Source organism: Salmo salar, chromosome 05 (genome assembly GCF_965601325.2).
Source record: "Salmo salar chromosome 05, fSalSal1, whole genome shotgun sequence".
Taxonomy (NCBI): Eukaryota; Metazoa; Chordata; class Actinopteri; order Salmoniformes; family Salmonidae; genus Salmo; species Salmo salar.
The window spans coordinates 85119987-85141120 of record NC_138295.1 but is presented as its reverse complement, the minus strand read 5'-3'; the positions used below and the strand labels follow the sequence as shown (position 1 = coordinate 85141120).

The window sequence follows — 21134 nt, the reverse complement described above, 5'->3', positions numbered from 1 at the left end:
ATGGGGTAAAATGCATTATGGAGAATGGTCTATAGAAAAGGATTTGATTAAAATATAATAAAATAGATTCGATTATACTGTAAATTAATAGAGCAACTCAAAGGAACTTGGAGCTAATTCATTACCAATGCTTTGAGACATTTCTCCTGATGAATTAATTAATTAATGACATTTTTATTTTCGTGTCAAATCGCCAATTGGCAACTCATCCCTTATGGGATTAATTGACACATAAACAAATATTACAACAATTCACTATGGTAATTAAATTATCATTATTCTTCCGGTGTTCTCTGCATTGTGCATCACATAAAGAGTGAAAAAAAAGTAAGGTAAAAATCACTACATAATAGTAAATTACATCCCCAGAGCAGTAAAATAATATACATACATAAATAAAAAGATAAATAAATACAGAATTTTTAATAAAAAAGAAACAGAAGTCTGGCACAAAGAGAAGATTCATATGGGAGACAATACACAATCTACATACACACGCCACTAACCACATAGTAGCAAAATCTTTTTTGGGGTTATGATTTAATTATAGGTAGCCTTTTTAAAATTTTATTACAGGCTTTATTTAAATATTCCGCAAACGGAATATTTACACTGTACACTGATAGCCATAAACAGCCATTATTTCAGTCCTACAGTACCAGAACGTTTAATAGATCTTATTGCTACTCCTCTAGCCTCTGTTGAAACTCCAGACCTTCATAAAACATTCATCCACCGTGACACCAAGGTCAGTAGAATTAATAAGGGAAGGGTGAAACTGTTTATCCAAGTGTGGCTTCATGTCACATGGACTCCTCAGGAATCTAAGTCTGTTTCCCAAATGTCACCCTATTCCCTATATACTGCATTACTTTAGACCAAGGGCCTAGGACCCATTGGGCTCTGGTCAAAAGTAGTGCACTATAAATGAAATAGGTTTCCATTTGGGATGCACACAAACTCTTCTTGGTTAGTGTTTCATATAACATTACTCTAATCTGATTTCTGTAATTTACTGGAATGGTGGTGGATGGGCGGGGGGTGGGGGTCTATGTGTGATGTTGCCTCAACACATTTGAATAGTGAATGCTATCCATGACAGGTATGAGACTAGCAAACGCAAACAGCCAAGATGTAATAATAAGACAACTGAACAAGTGAGATTGAAAGTGAACTGGGCCAGGGTGTAAGGTGATATCTGTCAGGGTGTAAGGTGAGATCTGTCAGGGTGTAAGGTGATAACTGTTAGGGTGTAAGGTGATATCTGTCAGCGTGCAACCCTCTGCTTTGAACTTGATTTATCACACAGGTTTACAAACAGCAAGGCTGTTCCCTCCAGCAGGACGGAGCCAGCACCCTGGTGACACGGTGATTGGCGAGGGAGATAAGTCAAGCTTTATGTCGTCCTGCAACGTTAAAGCAGGGAGATACCAGGGTCCTCGTAACGGGTCAGCGTCCCAAATGGCACCCTATTCCCTATATAGTACACTATTTTGACCGGAACCCTATGGGCCACTACATAGGGAAAAGGTATGTAGTGCACTATAAAGGGAATAGGGTGCCATTTGAGAGGCAGATGGGTTTCCTGCAGGGATCAGGGTACAGACACATGACACTGTGGTATTATGTCTAAGAGGTTTTGGGTTGTTTAACGAGACTGAACACTTTCAACTCTCAACTTCTGTGACCCCCCGGATTAGTTTCACAAACATTTCAATCTAATATAGATGATACAGTTATCGGGTCATCGTACATAGATGTTCAGTAGTTAAAACAGCCTTCAATGTCTTTAATATTGTAAAACCAAATCTTGTTACAAAACTTTTTGAAGATAACTTCTCATCAAGCACCAAACATTAATATTTGCAATAAAATGTGCCAACATACATTTTCTCTAAATAAATACAAGAAAAGCAAAAATGGGTATTTACAAACTACACCATAATCAAAAAAATACTTGTAAAACATAACATCTATAAATATACTCCTAAAAAGAAAGTGTGTGCAATTTCACTTTTGTAACTAGTGATCATCCACCCATTATTTTGTGGATATCAATTCCTAAATATTGCATCATTGCAAACTTGTCCATGTTAGCTTCAGTATGACTGTTGTTTGTGTCATAAAGTTCTCCATGCTATTCTATCATGTAGTATCATTTTGCATGTATGAGTATCACATCAGTATTCCACACGGTCTCATCTGGAGAAGTTCATTGATGTGGGCCTATTTGTTGTGAGGAACTGTGGTCCTCTCCAGCCCTGTTTAGTCCAGAAGCAGATACACCAGGACATCCATTGGTAGATTCAGTCGGACCTCAATGGAAACTTGCAGTCAGGATCATAGCTCTTACACCATCCAATCAACTGTTGTTTGTTTCTTGTTGTTGTTGTTGTTGTTGTTGTCAGGGTCACCTGACCAGGTGGCAGATGATGAGGACTATATCCTGTGCAGTGTCATCTTGGCAGAGGGACACGGTTCTGGGGCCATGTGTGATGAGTCAGCCTGTTGACGACCTGCTTCACAAACGCCCCTGCTGGGAAATGAGGACAGAGATGCTGGTGACTCATAGATACTAGAACACTAAAGCCTGGCTTGTCGCCCTAACGACCACTCAAAACAAAGAACAAAAGCTAAAACGTCCCCCCAAAAATAATGGTAAGAACTACACTGGAAGACACTTCCAATCCCCAATTTTTTTGCAAATATATATATATATATATATATATATATATATATATATATATATATATATATATATATATACATACATACATACATACATACAGTTGAAGTCATTAAAACTCTTGTTAATAAACTATAGTTTTGGCAAGTCGTTTAGGACATCTACTTTGTGCATGACACAAGTAATTTTACCAATAATTGTTTACAGACAGATTATTTCACTTATAATTCACTGTATCACAATTCCAGTGGGTCAGAAGTTTACATACACTAAGTTGACTGTGCCTTTAAACAGCCTGGAAAATTCCAGAAAATGATGTCATGGCTTTAGAAGCTTCTGATAGGCTAATTGACATCATTTGAGTAAATTGGAGGTGTACCTGTGGATGTATTTCAAGGCCTACCTCCAAACTCAGTGCCTCTTTGCTTGACATCATGGGAAAATCAAAAGAAATCAGCCAAGACCTCAGAATTCTTTTTTTGCAAATGGGTCTTCCAAATGAACAATGACCCCAAGCAGACTTCCAAAGTTGTGGACTTCGACTTCAACTGTACATACATACACACACACACACACACACACACACACACACACACACACACACACACACACACACACACACACACACACACACACACACACACACACACACACACACACACATACATACATACATACATTTGAAGTCGGAAGTTTACATACACCTTAGCCAAATACATTTAAACTCAATTTTTCACAATTCCTGACATTTAATCCAAGTAAAAATTCCCTGTCTTAGGTCAGTTAGGATCACCACTTTATTTTAAGAATGTGAAATGTCAGAATAATAGTAGAGATAATGATTTATTTCAGCTTTTATTTCTTTCATCACATTCCCAGTGGGTCAGAAGTTTACATACACTCAATTAGTATTTGGTAGCATTGCCTTTAAATTGTTTAACTCAGGTCAAACTTTTCGGGTAGCCTTCCACAAGCGTCCCACAATAAATTGGGTGAATTTTGGCCCATTCCTCCTGACAGAGCTGGTGTAACTGAGTCAGGTTTGTAGGCCTCCTTGCTCACACACGCTTTTTCAGTTCTGCCCACAAATTTCTATGGGATTGAGGTCAGGGCTTTGTGATGGCCACTCCAATACCTTGACTTTATTGTCCTTAAGCCATTTTTCCACAACTTTGGAAGTATGCTTGGGATCATTGTCCATTTGGAAGACCCATTTGCGACCAAGCTTTAACTTCCTGACCAATGTCTTGAGATGTTGCTTCAATATATCCACATAATGTTCCTCCCTCATGATGCCATCTATTTTATGAAGTGCACCAGTCCCTCCTGCAGCAAAGCACCCCCACAACATGATGCTGCCACCCCCGTGCTTCACGGTTGGGATGGTGTTCTTCAGCTTGTAAGCCTCCCCCTTTTTCCTCCAAAACGATGGTCATTATGGCCAAACAGTTCTATTTTTGTTTCATCAAACCAGTGGACATTTCTCCAAAAAGTAAGATCTTTGTCCCCATGTGCAGTTGCAAACCGTAGTCTGTTTTTTATGGCGGTTTTGGAGCAGTGGCTTCTTCCTTGCTGAGCGGCCTTTCAGGTTATGTTGATATAGGACTTGTTGTACTGTGTATATAGATACTTTTGTACCTGTTTCCTCCAGCATCTTCACAAGGTCCTTTGCTGTTGTTCTGGGATTGATTTGCACTTTTCGCACCAAAGTACATTCATCTCTAGGAGACAGAACGCATCTCCTTCCTGAGCGGTATGACGGCTGTGTGGTCCCATGGTGTTTATACTTGCATACTATTGTTTGTACAGATGAACGTGGTACCTTCAGCCGTTTTTTTAATGCACTGCTTCTAAGTGCTAGAGGCATCACCACAGACCCTGGTTCGATTCCAGGCTGTATCACAACTGCCTGTTATTGGGAGTCCCATAGAGCGGAGCACAATTGGCCCAGCGTCGTCCGGGTTAGGGTTTGGCTGGGGTAGGCCATCATTGTAAATGAGAATTTTATCTTAACTGACTTGCCTGGTTAAATAAATAAAATAAAAAACATACCATTGACTATTTTCCATCATCACTCAAACAACGTCCTTGCGTTTATAACTCTCAAACAAGCCTCTGCATAAGATCAAGATGCCGCAGCTCAGCTCATGCCTGCCTCAATTTTCTCTGCTTCCTCTAATACTCCCCCATTTGTTGAGATTGGTTCCAAATTAGCTCGCAATTAAAGTTCCCTGACATGTTAGGAGGACGGAAGAAGGAGATCATTGTAATGCTGTAACAACACATCAGTTATCAGGGTGACATGAGTATCACTGTGTGCTGTGTTGTGGGGGACGCTGGGCCGGCAGGTTAATGAAGGCAGGGGGATTAGCACCCGGGGAGAGAAAGAGAGAGAGAGCGGAACCTAAGGGATAGGGGGGCCATGGCCGCTGTCATTACACTAGCTAATTACCCCCAGGCCAGGACAGGGCCGGGCTAAAGCAGGACAGGAAGAGAGGGGGCCAGAACAGGGCTATAGCAGGACAGGAAGAGAGCTGGCCAGGAAACTAATATTACTATACGGTAGAAACTACCTCGCCAACAAACTGATATTACTCTACGGTAGAAGCTACCTCACTAACAAACTAATATTACTGTACGATTGAAACTACCTCACTAACAAACTAATACTACTGTAAGATTGAAACTACCTCACTAACAAACGAATACTAATTTACAGTAGAAACTACCTCACTAACAAACGAATATTACTGTATGGTAGGAACTACCTCACTAACAAACTAATACTACTGTACGATAGAAACTACCTCACTAACAAACTAATATTACTGTACGGTAGAAACTACCTACCTCACTAACAAACTAATATTACTGTATGGTTGAACCTACCTCACTAACAAACTAATATTACTGTACTGTAGAAACTACCTCACTAACTGTCAGAGTCTAGGTGATGTGGGTAAGGCGGAGTCAGGCGCAGGACACAGAGATGAGTAATAATAGTAACTTTACTCAAAAATAATCCTCCAACAAGGAGAACGATAATCCAGAATCACATAAACGAGACAACTGACAACAATAAACACGCACAAAACCATGATGGCTCCAGAGGGTTAAATAGGGAAATAATTGAAACTAAATGGGAACCAGGTGTGTACAATACAGACAAAACAAATGGAAAAATAAATGTAGATCGATGGAGGCTAGAAAGCCGGTGACGTCGACCGCCGAACGCCACCCGAACAAGGAGAGGCACCAACTTCGGCGAAAGTCATGACAGTACCCCCCTTGACGCGCGGCTCCAGCAGCGAGCTGACACCGGCATCGGGGACGACCCAGAGGACGAGGCGCAGGACGATCTGGGAGGAGACGTTGAAATTCCTGCAGTAAGGAAGGATCCAGGATGTCCTCCACCGGCACCCAGCATCTCTCCTCCGGACCGTACCCCTCCCACTCCACGAGGTACTGAAGGCCCCTCGCCCGACGGCTTGAGTCCATAATGGCTCGCACAGTATACGCTGGGGCCCCCTCGATGTCCAGAGGGGGTGGAGGAACCTCCCGCACCTCAGACTGCTGGAGCGGGCCAGCCACCACTGGCCTGAGGAGAGACACATGGAACGAGGGGTTAATACGGTAATCAGGGGGAGCTGTAACCTATAACAAACCTTGTTCAGTCTCCTCAGGACTTTAAATGGCCCCACAAACCGCGGACCCAGCTTCCGGCAGGGCAGGCGAAGGGGTAGGTTTCGGGTCGAGAGCCAGACCTGATTCCCCGGTGCATACACCGGGGCCTATCTGCGGTGGTGGTTGGCGCTCGCCTTCTGCCGCTTGATGGCCCGTTGCAGGCACACATGGGCAGTGTCCCATGTTTCTTCCGAGCGCGGAAACCATTCGTCCACCGCAGGTGCTTCAATCTGGCTCTGATGGAACGGTGCCAGGACCGGCTGATAACCCAGAACACATTGAAAAGGAGATAGGTTAGTGGAGGAGTGGCAGAGGGAGTTTTGGGCCATCTCTGCCCAGGGGATGAAAGCCGCCCACTCCCCCGGCCGGTCCTGGCAATAGGACTGCAGAAACCTACCCACATCCTGGTTAACTCTCTCCACCTGCCCTTTACTCTCGGGGTGAAAACCTGAGGTGAGGCTGACCGAGACCCCCAGGTGTTCCATAAACACCCTCCAGACCCTAGACGTGAACCGAGGACCCCGATCAGAAACTATATCCTCAGGCACCCCGTAGTGCCGGAAGACGTGGGTGAACAGGGCCTCCGCAGTCTGTAAAGCCGTAGGGAGACCGGGCAAAGGAAGGAGACGGCAGGACTTAGAAAACCGATCCAAAACAACCAGGATTGTGGTGTTTCACTGTGACGGAGGAAGATACGTCATGAAATCCCCCGATAGGTGTGACCACGGCCGTTGTGGAATGGGTAGGGGTTGTAATTTCCCTTTGGGCAGGTGTCTAGCTGCCTTGCACTGGGCGCACACCGAGCAGGAGGAAACATAAACCCTCACGTCCTTAGCTAAAGTGGGCCACCAGTACTTCCCACTAAGACAGCGCACTGTCTGACCGATGCCAGGATGACCAGACGAGGGTGACATGTGAACCCAACAGATCAAACGATCGCGGACATCAGACGGAACGTACAGACGCCCAACTGGACACTGGTTGGTAGTGGGCTCTGTACGTAACGCCCACTCGATGTCCGTGACCACCTCCCATACCACTGGTGCCACCAGGCATGAAGCCGGAAGTATGGGAGTGGGATCCGTGGACCGCTCCTCTGTGTCATACATCCGGGACAGTGCATCTGCCTTAGCGTTCTGGGAACCTGGTCTGTAGGAAAGGGTGAAAACAAAAGGGGTGAAAAACATGGCCCACCTTGCCTGACGAGGGTTCAGTCTCCTCGCCGCCCAGATGTACTCCAGATTGCGGTGGTCAGTCCAAATGAGGAAAGGGTGTTTAGCCCCCTCAAGCCAATGCCTCCACGCCTTCAGAGCCCTGACAACAGCCAACAGTTCCTGATCACCCACATCATAGTTTCGCTCCGCCGGGCTGAGCTTCTTCGGAAAAAAAGCACAGGGGCGGAGCTTTGGTGGCGTACCCTGGCGCTGAGACAGCACAGCTCCTATCCCAGCCTCGGACACGTCCACCTCACCTATAAATGCCAAAGAGGGATCAGGATGAGCCAGCACGGGAGCCGAGGTAAACAGAGCCTTCAGGTGACCAAAAGCCCTGTCCGCCCCAGCTGACCACTGCAGTCGCACCGGTCCCCCCTTTAGCAAAGAGGTAATGGGAGCCGCTACCTGACCAAAGCCCCGGATAAACCTCCGGTAGTAGTTGGCAAACTCTAAAAACTGCTGTACCTCCTTTACCGTGGTGGGAGTTGGCCAATTACGCACGGCTGAAATGTGGTCCTTCTCCATCTCCACCCCTGTCACGGACAGGCGGTACCCTAGGAAGGAGACAGACTGTTGGAAGAACAGACATTTCTCAGCCTTGATGTACAGGTCATGCTCCAACAGTCGACCAAGCACCTTGCGCACCAGGGACACATGCTCGGCACGTGTAGCGGAGTATATTAGAATGTCGTCAATATACACCACTACACCCTGCCCGTGCAGGTCCCAGAAAATCTCATCTACAAAGGATTGAAAGACTGATGGAGCATTCATCAACCCGTACGGCATGACAAGGTACTCATAGTGCCCAGAGGTGGTACTAAATGCCGTCTTCCACTCATCCCCCTCCCGGATACGCACCAGGTTGTACGCGCTCCTGAGATTCAATTTTGTGAAGAAGCGCGCCCCGTGCAATGACTCTGTCACACTGGTTATGAGAGGCAGCGGGTAACTGTACTTCACTGTGATCTGATTTATACCTCGATAGTCAATACACGGGCGTAAACCTCCATCCTTCTTCTTCACAAAAAACAAACTCGAGGAGGCAGGTGAAGTGGAAGGCCGAATGTATCCCTGTCCCAGAGATTTGGAGACATATGTTTCCATAGCCGCCGCCTCCTCCTGTGACAAAGGATACACATGACTCCTGGGAAGTGCTGCGTCTACCCTGAGATTTATCGCACAATCCCCCCGTCGATGGGGTGGTAATTGAGTCGCATTCTTTTTACAGAAGGCGAGAGCCAAATCGGCATATTCAGGGGGGATGTGCATGGTGGAGACCTGGTTTGGATTCTCCACCGTAGTTGCACCTATGGAAACACCTACACACTTAGCACTGACGTGACCATCCCTTGAGAGCCCCCTGTTTCCACGAAATAGTGGGGTCATGATTGGCCAACCACAGGAAACGCAGGTGAATCGATCAGAAAGAGACTAATTCTCTCCTTCTGATCCCCCTGCGTTATCATACATAGTGGAGCTGTGACCTCCCTGATCAGTCCTGACCCTAAAGGACGACTATCTAAGGCATGTTCAGGGAAGGGCACATCAATAGGGATCCCTAATCTAATTGCAAATGAACGATCAATAAAGTTCCCAGCTGCACCTGAATCTACTAGCACCTTATGCTGGGAATGCGGGGAAAACTCAGGAAATTCTACACATACACACATGTGCGAAACAGGAAGCTCTGGGTGAGTCGGGTGCCTACTCACCTGGGATGATCCACCAGTGCCCTGCCTGCTGCCTCGACTCCATGGAGAACCTCCCCAGCACCGACCAGCAGTGTGCCCTCTGCGGCCACAGGTGGTGCAGGGAGTGCCCCCTCCCCCCTCCGGTCCCCCTCATAGCAGCACCTCCTAGCTCCATCGGCGTCGGATCTGAGGTGCTGGGAGATGGAACTGACGAACCCCGATCCGGACGTCCGCAGGAGGCCAAAAGGTTATCCAGTCTGATGGATAGGTCCACCAGCTGGTCAAAGGTAAGGTTGGTGTCCCTGCAGGCTAGCTTCCTACGAACGTCCTCGCGTAGACCACACCTGTAGTGGTCAATCAGGGCCCGCTCATTCCATCCCGCGCCGGCAGCCAGAGTTCGAAAGTCCAGAGCGAAGTCTTGTGCGCTCCTCATCCCCTGTTTGAGATGATACAAGCGTTCCCCCGCCGCTCTCCCTTCAGGTGGATGATCGAAAACCACCCGGAAGCGGCGGGTAAAATCCTCATAATTGTCCAACTTCGGTCCTTCCCTTCCCCAGGCTACGTTGGCCCATTTCAGTGCTCTACCAGTCAGACAGGAGATGAGGGCGTTTACACTCTCGCGTCCCGGAGGAGCTGGGTGAACGGTTGCCAGGTAGAGCCCAAGCTGGAGTAGCCGTTCCATCGTATACCCTCGGGAGCGCGAGCCGGATCCCACTGGATCCAGATGAAGGAGGGGTGGACAGCGGTGTGGGTTGTTGTGGGAGCTGGGGTGATGATGATGCTATTGCTGGTAAACCCCGTCTCTCCCATCGCTCCATGGTTTGCAGCACGCAATCCATGGCTGTGCCGAGACTTTGCAACATAGTCGCGTGCTGCTGGACGCGCTCCTCCATAGGTAGAGGAGGGCTGTGTGCACCTGCTGACTCCATTGAAGGTGCGTGTTTCTGTCAGAGTCTAGGTGATGTGGGTAAGGCGGAGTCAGGCGCAGGACACAGAGATGAGTAATAATAGTAACTTTACTCAAAAATAATCCTCCAACAAGGAGAACGAAAATCCAGAATCACATAAATGAAACAACTGACAACAATAAACACGCACAAAACCATGATGGCTCCAGAGGGCTAAATAGGGAAATAATTAAAACGAAATGGGAACCAGGTCTGTACAATACAGACAAAACAAATGGAAAAAGAAATGTAGATCGGTGGAGGCTAGAAAGCCGGTGACGTCGACCGCCGAACGCCGCCCGAACAAGGAGAGGCACCAACTTCGGCGGAAGTCGTGACACTAACAAACTAATATTACTGTGTGGTAGAAACTACCTCACTAACAAACTAATATTACTGTATGGAAGAAACTACCTCACTAACAAACTAATATTACTGTATGGAAGAAACTACCTCACTAACAAACTAATATTACTGTATGGAAGAAACTACCTCACTAACAAACTAATATTACTGTATGGAAGAAACTACCTCACTAACAAACTAATATTACTGTACGGTTGAAACTACCTCATTAACAAACTAATATTCCTGTACGGTAGGCACCCCATTTGACATTCTAATGGCCGACCCTGAGGCACTTGTTCAGTAAGATACATCACAGGCCCATGTTAAAGGTAAAAATCTGTTGTTCTGCCACTGAGCAAGGCAGTTAACCCACTGTTCCCCGGGCGCCGAAGACGTGGATGTCGATTAAGGCAGCCCCCCGCACCTCTCTGATTCAGAGGAGTTGGGTTAAATGCGGAAGACACATTTCAGTTGAAGGCATTCAGTTGTACAACTGAGTAGGTATCCCCCTTTCCATTTCCCTAAAGTGACTTCCTTTAAATTCTTAAAATATAGTGCACATGTGACATGATCTGATTTGACGACAAATGCATTGGAAACATGATTCAAACCATAGCCAAATGTGTTGTAGGACTAGGGGCCTTGTGCGGAGCCTGGCTGGATGTGAAGGTGGTATGATAACACAGCCAAAAGACTGAAACAGTTTTGAGAGCCAAACAGTTTACATTTACCAAGGAGGTGTTTCTCTCTGCTTCCTCAGAAAATAAGATTTCTGCTACGCTCTCAAAACTGTAACTCTGGTTAAATATATAGCAGCCTATATTAATCATGATTGGACATAAACAGGAACATTTTAAATCATTGTGTTTGGGGCTGAAACCGCTTTTCCCTTCATATGTGTGTTTATGCCTCCTATGAGGGGCCCTGTAGTTACGGACAACCGGAGAACACAAATAATCATCCCCCTTAAATGAAAAATCAGCATTTATCATCCATGAACGTCTGCAGTGCCATTGTGTACTCTCGTGCTGCCTCCTGATTGCTTGTTTATTATTCCAGGATGGCCTCTGAGCCAATGGGGGACGAGCCAGCTACCTCAAGGTGCCAAGTCATTCCCAGCCATTTCCTGTCTGTGACATCATTGTGTATTCCCCAGAAAGCACCCTGATCCGTGTCTTGTCTGCAGCCTGGGTGGCACACGGCGCACACAGCTAGCGTAAACACAAGGTGCAGTGGTGAACCAGTCATTTAGCCTGTTCTCTGGACAGCTATGAAGGGAGAACTCAGGGCTCTGGACGCAATCTGATGCCACGTTTCAATTACTCAGTCACTTTGGATTACCAATGTACCATTCATTGTGATGAAACACTGACCTGTTATGATTTTATTCAGACGTTTTATTCTTAGTGAATTGTTGAGCTGGAATCTGTCATTTGCCAACTCAAACATACTGTGTGCCTTCAGATTCAAATGAGGGGCCAAATGAATTGGCCTTTCCTCTGACAAGCAAATTAAGTATGCAAATCTTTCTTTAGTCAATTCTCTCTCAACATAGCTCATTAAACTAACCAATGCAAAGTGTAGCAAGAAAGTATTTAATTTACCATAACTTTATACATCGACTGCCAAACTAGATTGTATTGGTTATTTGAGACCTACCTGAAAGTCATATAAAAGGCGTATCTCTGTTGACTTTTCCTCAAAAAGCCTAATTTGATCATCTATTTCTGGAACATTTCTCTAAATATTTCTGTATTCTTTGATTGAATTGTAAGGACATATGACTTATAAAAAGACAAGTCTAACTGGTCTCTGTTTCATTTTCTCTCTTCACACTGATGAAGGCTGCAAAGCCAAAATGTCCATGTACGCTATTTCTGATGCAGTGAAAAATAATTTTAAAAATGAAGTAAGCTTCATGCGACATGGATTTGAGTGCAAACCCATCACACCTTTTGCTTGTCAGAATTCACAATTAGGCACCAGCCAAGCTTCTGGGAGAGCGCCATGATCCCCTTTTGATTAACTCTCTCACCAACCCACCTGAGAGAAAAGCAGCTCTCCCTCCCCAGCTATACATCGATTCACAAATCCAAGGGCAATCCTAATGAAAACAAGCTTTCCTCCAAGGCTGAGATGATATGGGAGCTCGGTCAATAAATTACACCCAATTCCCTACATAGTGCACTACTTTTGACACGAGCACTATGAGCCCTGGTCAAAAGTAGTGCACTGCAGTATATGGTAATATGGGGCCATTTGGAACTGACTCAATATGGTTTCAGTTACACTGAAACAATGATCTGAGATCTGTAAATCAAACATGAAAAGGCCTTGGAGGAAAAGACAGAATAGATTTTTCATTGGTCATCCAGTCAGGCATTACTTTGTCCATCTCTTCAGGAATGGAAAGGTTCAGTCATCCCCATCTGTAGTATTGTACAGCACTGCTTTCCTGAATACGCCTTCTTATCAAAATGACTACTACTTTCAAACATTCTCCAGTTGAATGAAACAATAAAGATATAAGATTTAGTCTCAGTGCTGAAATCGTACATTTAGTGTACTGTGGATGTGCAACTCTACTCATTTCCAGCTTCCAATGGGCTCATTCAATCACTGTCCTATCCTCCTCGCCAAGTTGTTGTAACTCATGTCGCTCATCACTCATGGCACTCTTCATTGACTACAGCTCAGCGTTCAACACCATAATACCCTCAAAGCTCATCACTAAGCTAAGGATCCTGGGACTAAACACCTCCCTCTGCAACTGGATCCTGGACTTCCTGACGGGCCGCCCCCAGGTGGTGAGGGTAGGTAGCAACACATCTGCCACGTTGATCCTCAACACTGGAGCTCCTCAGGGGTGCGTGCTCAGTCCCCTCCTGTACTCCATGTTCACCCACAACTGAATGGCCAGGCACGACTCCAACACCATCATTAAGTTTGCAGACGACGTAGGCCTGATCACTGACAATGATGTGACAGCCTATAGGGAGGAAGTCAGAGACCTGGCCGGGTGGTGCCAGAATAACAACCTATCCCTCAACGTAACCAAGACTAAGGAGATTATTGTGAACTACAGGAAAAGGAGGACCGAGCACGCCCCTATTCTCATCGACGGGGCTGCAGTGGAGCAGGTTGAGAGCTTCAAGTTCCTTGGTGTCCACATCAACAACAAACTAGAATGGTCCAAACACACCAAGACAATCGTGAAGAGGGCACGACAAAGCCTATTCACCCTCAGGAAACTAAAAATATTTGGCATGGGTCCTGAGATCCTCAAAAGGTTCTACAGCTGCAACATCGAGAGCATCCTGACTGGTTGCATCACTGCCTGGTACGGCAACTGCTCGGCCTCTGACTGCAAGGCACTACAGAGGGTAGTGCGTACGGCCCAGTACATCACTGGGGCTAAGCTGCCTGCCATCCAGGACCTCTACACCAGGCGGTGTCAGAGGAAGGCCCTAAAAATCGTCAAAGACCCCAGCCACCCCAGTCATAGACTGTTCTCTCTACTACCGCATGGCAAGCGGTACCGGAGTGCCAAGTCTAGGACAAAAAGGCTTCTCAACAGTTTTTACCCCCAAGCCATAAGACTCCTGAACAGGTAATCAAATGGCTACCCGGACTATTTGCATTGTGTGCCCCCCCCCCCCCCCCCAACCCTCTTTTTACGCTGCTGCTACTCTCTGTTTATCATATGTGCATAGTCACTTTAACTATACATTCATGTACATACTACCTCAATTGGGCTGACCAACCAGTGCTCCCGCACATTGGCTAACCAGGCTAGCTGCATTGTGTCCCGCCACCCACCACCCGCCAACCCCTCTTTTACGCTACTGCTACTCTCTGTTCATCATATATGCATAGTCACTTCAACCATATCTACATATACATACTACCTCAATCACCGGTGTCTGTATGTATCCTTGCTACTTTTATAGCCTCGCTACTGTATATAGCCTGTCTTTTTACTGTTGTTTTATTTCTTTACCTACCTATTGTTCACCTAATACCTTTTTTGCATTATTGGTTAGAGCCTGTAAGTAAGCATTTCACTGTAAGGTCTACACCTGTTGTGTTCAGCGCACGTGACAAATAAACTTTGATTTGATAACTACATGTTTTCAAACACCTTACCTGGTAAATGCATGTAAGTAAGTGAATAAATACAGAAACAACTCATGCCATGTCAGAGCTTATTTCACTTAGTAAACCTCATAGACATCTTGCCATGCCACACAGCTCTCAGGGTTTTTCACTGTAAAGCACAAGGCAGCTAGAGGTTGAGTCTCAAATGGAACACTATTCCCTATATCGTGCACAACTTTTAACCAGGTCAAAAATAATACACTATAACGCCAATAGGGAGACATTTGGCACGCATCCACACTGTTCCGACAACAGCAAAGCTAAACAGATTCAACAAGCCCTCCCCTTACATTCTAGAACAGTACCGAGCTACAGGGGATATGGTGTGAGTCTCAAATGGCCCTCTATTCCCTATATAGTGCAATACTTTTGACCAGGACCCATAGGTAAAAGGGGTGCACTATATAGGCAATAGGGTTCCATTTGGGATGCAGCCAGGGGCCTTACTCTTCATTTCTGCTGGATGAGTCTCACTTTGTCTGTAATAATAATTATGGCCAGCCTTTTAGCTTTGTGTCTCTGTCTTACCTTCCATAATATACAGCTAAGAGTTCAGGCACCAATGGGACTGGTCCTTTCTTTTTCAGAGACCCTGAGGTGATCTCTCTGACACTGGAGGATGTGTCAATGTAAGCTGGTGTATAGCAACTATATGTGGACAACACCAAATTAATTGTTGCAATTTTAGATACTTATCTTGTAGATCAGCACATCTGGACTGAATATGAGGGGTTTCGTTCATTAATTATTCATAGATTTTCAGTATTCAAACAATCAGCAGACTTACAACCTCAGGGTGTGTGTGTGTGTGTGTGTGTGTGTGTGTGTGTGTGTGTGTGTGTGTGTGTGTGTGTGTGTGTGTGTGTGTGTGTGTGTGTGTGTGTGTGTGTGTGTGTGTGTGTGTGTGTGTGTGTGTGTGTGTGTGTGTGTGTGTGTGTGTGTGTGTGTGTGTGTGTGTGTGTGTGTGTGTGTGTGTGTGTGTGTGTGTGTGTGTGTGTGTGTGTGTGTGTGTGTGTGTGTGTGTGTGTGTGTGTGTGTGTGTGTGTGTGTGTGTGTGTGTGTGTGTGTGTGTGTGTGTGTGTGTGTGTGTGTGTGTGTGTGTGTGTGTGTGTGTGTGTGTGTGTGTGTGTGTGTGTGTGTGTGTGTGTGTGTGTGTGTGTGTGTGTGTGTGTGTGTGTGTGTGTGTGTGTGTGTGTGTGTGTGTGTGTGTGTGTGTGTGTGTGTGTGTGTGTGTGTGTGTGTGTGTGTGTGTGTGTGTGTGTGTGTGTGTGTGTGTGTGTGTGTGTGTGTGTGTGTGTGTGTGTGTGTGTGTGTGTGTGTGTGTGTGTGTGTGTGTGTGTGTGTGTGTGTGTGTGTGTGTGTGTGTGTGTGTGTGTGTGTGTGTGTGTGTGTGTGTGTGTTGGTCTCCTGTCTACCAAAGCCTTGTCTGGATTGAAATACTGTATCTTTGATCGTATCTCCAGCCCTGGTCTGGCCTGCACCGCTCCTTTGTTGAATCCTCACATAGTTGGAGTGCTTTGCAGTCTGCACCTGTTTCCTATTGGGATGCCACTAGGTCTTAGCTCTGCAGTCTGCACCTGGTTCCTATTGGGATGCCACTAGGTCTTAGCTCTGCAGTCTGCACCTGTTTCTTATCGGGATGCCACTAGGTCTTAGCTCTGCAGTCTGCACATGGTTCCTATTGGGATGCCACTAGGTCTTAGCTCTGCAGTCTGCACATGTTTCCTATTGGGATGCCACTAGGTCTTAGCTCTGCAGTCTGCACATGTTTCTAATTGGGATGCCACTAGGTCTTAGCTCTGCAGTCTGCACATGTTTCCTATCGGGATGCCACTAGGTCTTAGCTCTGCAGTCTGCACATGTTTCCTATCGGGATGCCACTAGGTCTTAGCTCTGCAGTCTGCACATGTTTCCTATCGGGATGCCACTAGGTCTTAGCTCTGCAGTCTGCACATGTTTCCTATCGGGATGCCACTAGGTCTTAGCTCTGCAGTCTGCACCTGTTTCTTATCGGGATGCCACTAGGTCTTAGCTCTGCAGTCTGCACATGTTTCCTATTGGGATGCCACTAGGTCTTAGCTCTGCAGTCTGCACATGTTTCTAATTGGGATGCCACTAGGTCTTAGCTCTGCAGTCTGCACCTGTTTCTTATCGGGATGCCACTAGGTCTTAGCTCTGCAGTCTGCACATGTTTCTAATTGGGATGCCACTAGGTCTTAGCTCTGCTGTCTGCACCTGTGGCCCACAGTTAAATCCACCAAACAAAATATTGTCAAGTCCATTGCCCTGCAATATATCCATAGTGTATTCGTCATCGCAATGTATTCTGTCAGATATTTCCATGCAATCTAAATTGTTAAATTCGTCAATCAATCATATTTTTCAATCATATTATCACTTTACATATTATTGCTGAATAATCAGCGAGGGTGTAGTGGAAATTGAAGTTTCCCACTGGTCACAAACTGGTTGAATCAATGTTGTTTCAACGTAATTTGTCAAGGTATTGTGATTTGGAATCTACGTGGAAAATACATTGGATTTGAAAAAAGTTATGAACTGTTGTTTTAAGGGTGAAATTTCAATTACAGGACTATGTCATCATGGTAAACAAACTTCAACATAGACAAACCTTGGATAAAATATGTAATGAACATGTACCTTTAAAACAACGTCAGATGTTCAACTTAACTCCTCTGGCCAGCACCTCCTAGTGGAGAATTGATGTATCTATCTACAGCTACCCTTTGGTCTCCCATCCAGGGTTTTAACCAAGATCTAAGTTAAAGAATAGGCCTAAATCAAATCAAACTTTTTAAAGTGCATTTAAAGTTTGATTTTCTTTGATTTAGTCCTATTCTTTAAATTAGATTTTTGGATGAAATGGAGACGTGAATACAACATATTAATCATTAATTGTAGACAACTGTAATTAAAGCCAGACTAAGTCAATGGCCCAGAGGAAACTATCCAAGCAGAATGTACATTTCTCATATGTTGATATTTGGTTGTGTTGACAACCAAAGACTAATCAATATCACTTTTGAAATACAACAAATTGCATATTCATTTGTCCACACGTTAACAAATTACACTGTATGTTGGATTCACCTCTCTAACTCAACCAAAAATCCAAGTTAAAGAATGTGATGACGCCAGTGGTTCAGATGGAACTGTCCAAGCACTAGATACATCGCCTTTAAATGTTGATATCTGGTTGCGTTGTCAACCAAAGACAATTCAATATTACATTTGTAATATTAAGTTAAGGCTATTTTACAAACTAATGTAACATTCAACCTTAAAATGAGTAACACATCCTTGGCCACATTGAGGTTACTGTAACTATACATGTCTACTTGTGTAATCATATAAAGCGTGCATGTTCAAGATAGCATGCATAGGTCATCGCAGGTCTGTGGAGAGCTTCACAATTACTGTAATCATCTGCGCAGAATCTCTAACGGCATTGATCACTTGCGCCATGTACTTTTAATGTAATCTCAACTGCAATCTCGGTCATTCGGTTGTGCTAATATATTAATTAAACACAGTGATAACACATTAATGCTGAATAAATAAACAAAATATTTGACGTTGAATTCCCATTTTAATTTTGCTGTGGTTTAAAAAAATTTTAAGTGCATAGACATTTGGTTGACAATTCAACCAAAACATCTGACACTGTTTTCGATTGGAACTTCGTGGTCCGTCCTTACTTCCTGACTGACTTTATTGTCCCCATGGGGAAATGGTGTTGCACTGTCATGTACACGTTTAAAGTGGCGTTTAAATACAAAACAAAATTGACAATAAACATTCATAACAGTTACATACCAATATTATTTTTTTAAAGACTAGCCTGCTGGCCTTACTGAGTCGATAGGAACATTAGCCCGAGCTATTTAGGAGGGATATCACACCTGGCACAAATGATTGTCTAGTTGTGTTTTCCTGCTGAGGGGTGCTCTATACCTGCGCCCAGAGGGGAGTAGTTAAAGTCCGGGTACAGGGGGTGGCTTGGGCCTAAAATGATTTTGGACGTTTAGATGGTTGAAAGCATAGTGACAACACATTGGAAATTCAACTAACTTTTGGGTGTATTTTTGAGTGGGTGAATAAAGGTTGTAATCTCATCAACGTCTCAACCAAATATTACCCCACTGTCCACGATGAAATGACGTGGCGTGCCCAGTGGGTTGTCAATATTATGATCAAGTTGCATCTACCGACTCACTTCATGTTACAGCAATGCTTATTGCATTAACTATTCATTAAATTATAGAAAACATATAATACAACATTCACAACAGAACGGTATAACAATCATAAAGAAAAAGGAAAGGAAAAATACAAGTAGGCCTTTACCACGGAAGGTTTTGATGCGGCCCGGAACGACTTGGCCATTGAGAATGTTTATATGTTACACAACAATTATAATGGTAGTGTACATATTTAGCCATTGAAAATAGCGTCATTGGAATAGTAGTTTATGCTATTTATGAAAGGATTGTGTGCTATTAGGAAAGCGGCCTGTGGTAGAATAGGTCTATATTCCACCTGTTCTCATGCATGTCACAGCCATTCTTTAAACTGTCCACTTGACCTAGTCCCCTGCTATACCAGAACTCAGGCACCACTCGCCCCATTTGGGTGTCAAGTATATAATAATAATAATAATAATAATGATAATAATAATAACAATCCTAATATTCATTATAATAAATTGTGTATAATTATAAATAACAATTTGATCAAATGTATTTTAGGCCAAAATATTATTTTATGTAATTTACCATGGGCCAATTGTTAAGAAACGAATGAACTGAATATAGAATACTACAGATAGTATCAGAATGCCATATATCCTCGAAGGAAGGAATGCATTCTGGAGATAAAGAACAGCTGTTACCAATGTATGCAGTTACTTATTCAACACTCATTTTCTGATGCAGATATTTGCACCCAGTGATATAAACCGAGACTACAGGGATGAGGGATTATTTCAGATTTTTCTTTTAAAAACACGTTATTTCATTCTTAAATTGCATTTAAATGATACATTCGGTAGGCCTATAATTTGCTTATTAGGAACATCACAATTACTTCAACCCTTATAGAAAACATTCAGTTATTGGTCAACACAGACAATAGTCTATATTATATTGATTTATGATTGATTTTATTTTCTTGTCCTTTTCAAAACCACATATTTGTCATCGAACATTTTACATCCCCATTTTCTAACAAAAAGGTAGCGTTTTGCATCCCGATTTTCTAAGAAAAGATACTCTGCAAAGTATTGGCTAAGGTTTATCAGTCAACGAAGAGCAGGAAACTCACTGCAGGTCGGATTGAAGGCCCATATCAGACTAACCTTTTGTACCAAGGTTCAATTCCACACAGGCCTGGCCAATATTATATTCAATATCTCAATAGATACGCGCGTTTCAATAACTATCAGACGTTATTTGGCGTCTTTCCAACAACCACTAGGCTACGGTATTGCATCCTGCCATTATCAAAACAACTTACATAATACTGGTTAATAACAATGACGTCGATTGCTGTAGGCCTTCTCCCAGCACATATAAAAAATGCTATATTCTCTTACCCCCATCTCCAGCAAATTCCTGCGCGGTTGGAACCGTCCATTTTAGTTTGCTAGATTTCCTATGGGACTAGGCCGAGGTTCCATCGCAGGTGAGGCCCGTGGTAATCTATTATCACCCACACGATGTGCTTAGTCGTTTTTTCTTGTGAATAGAACGCTATTGCTTCTCTCCGATCTTATTTCGAAGCCTTTCTGTCGAGGAATGCTCTCGAACTAAGGCGAGTCCCTGTTCCACAAGAACATCTGTTCATTTCACGTGACTTTTGTAAAATACTAACATCTGTTCAAAATAGGTTTCATTCGGTGCCTCTCTCTGCATCGTGTCAGTTGCCAACTCCTCTCCGCAAACACAGGAACGTATACTTGCTCTTAGTTGTATTACATTTCTGAGTTGGAGAGAGTTTTTCTGACTTAAAATTAAGCTATTTTGCTTGTCAACTGGAACAGCTTGGATGTTCATATAAGCAAGTTGTGTTCTTAGGTAGGCTAAGGACTAGGTTTATCTTTTGCATTCAGGTTTTTAGTTTGCACATAACTCTATTTTGCGTTTTGGAACTTTTCTTGTGATTCTGCAGTGACTGTGTCCATAAAAACAAGCTGTGTATAGGACACTTTCACATATGCTGGCTGTATACTCCACCACCTCCCACTAGCCTACAGGGCCTACCAAAGGCGCCTTGAATTTCATAGACATCTGGGAATTCCATACATGCCTCACAAGCCAATTGCACACCTTCAAACGGACACGTGCTTTGAATGAAACGACTTCAGGAGGGTTGAAGAGTCCAA

The 21134-nt window shown here is 44.2% G+C and overlaps 1 long non-coding RNA gene across 1 annotated transcript; it reads right to left on the bottom strand.

Moving 5' to 3' along the window:
• Positions 1-1774: 1774 nt before the first annotated feature.
• On the bottom strand, positions 1775-21044 carry LOC123743191 (uncharacterized). Its single transcript, XR_006770016.2, has 2 exons — positions 20346-21044; positions 1775-2536 (listed from the first exon to the last, which is right to left on the bottom strand). It is a non-coding gene; the product is annotated as an uncharacterized LOC123743191 (long non-coding RNA).
• Between the last annotated feature and the right edge of the window lie 90 nt (positions 21045-21134).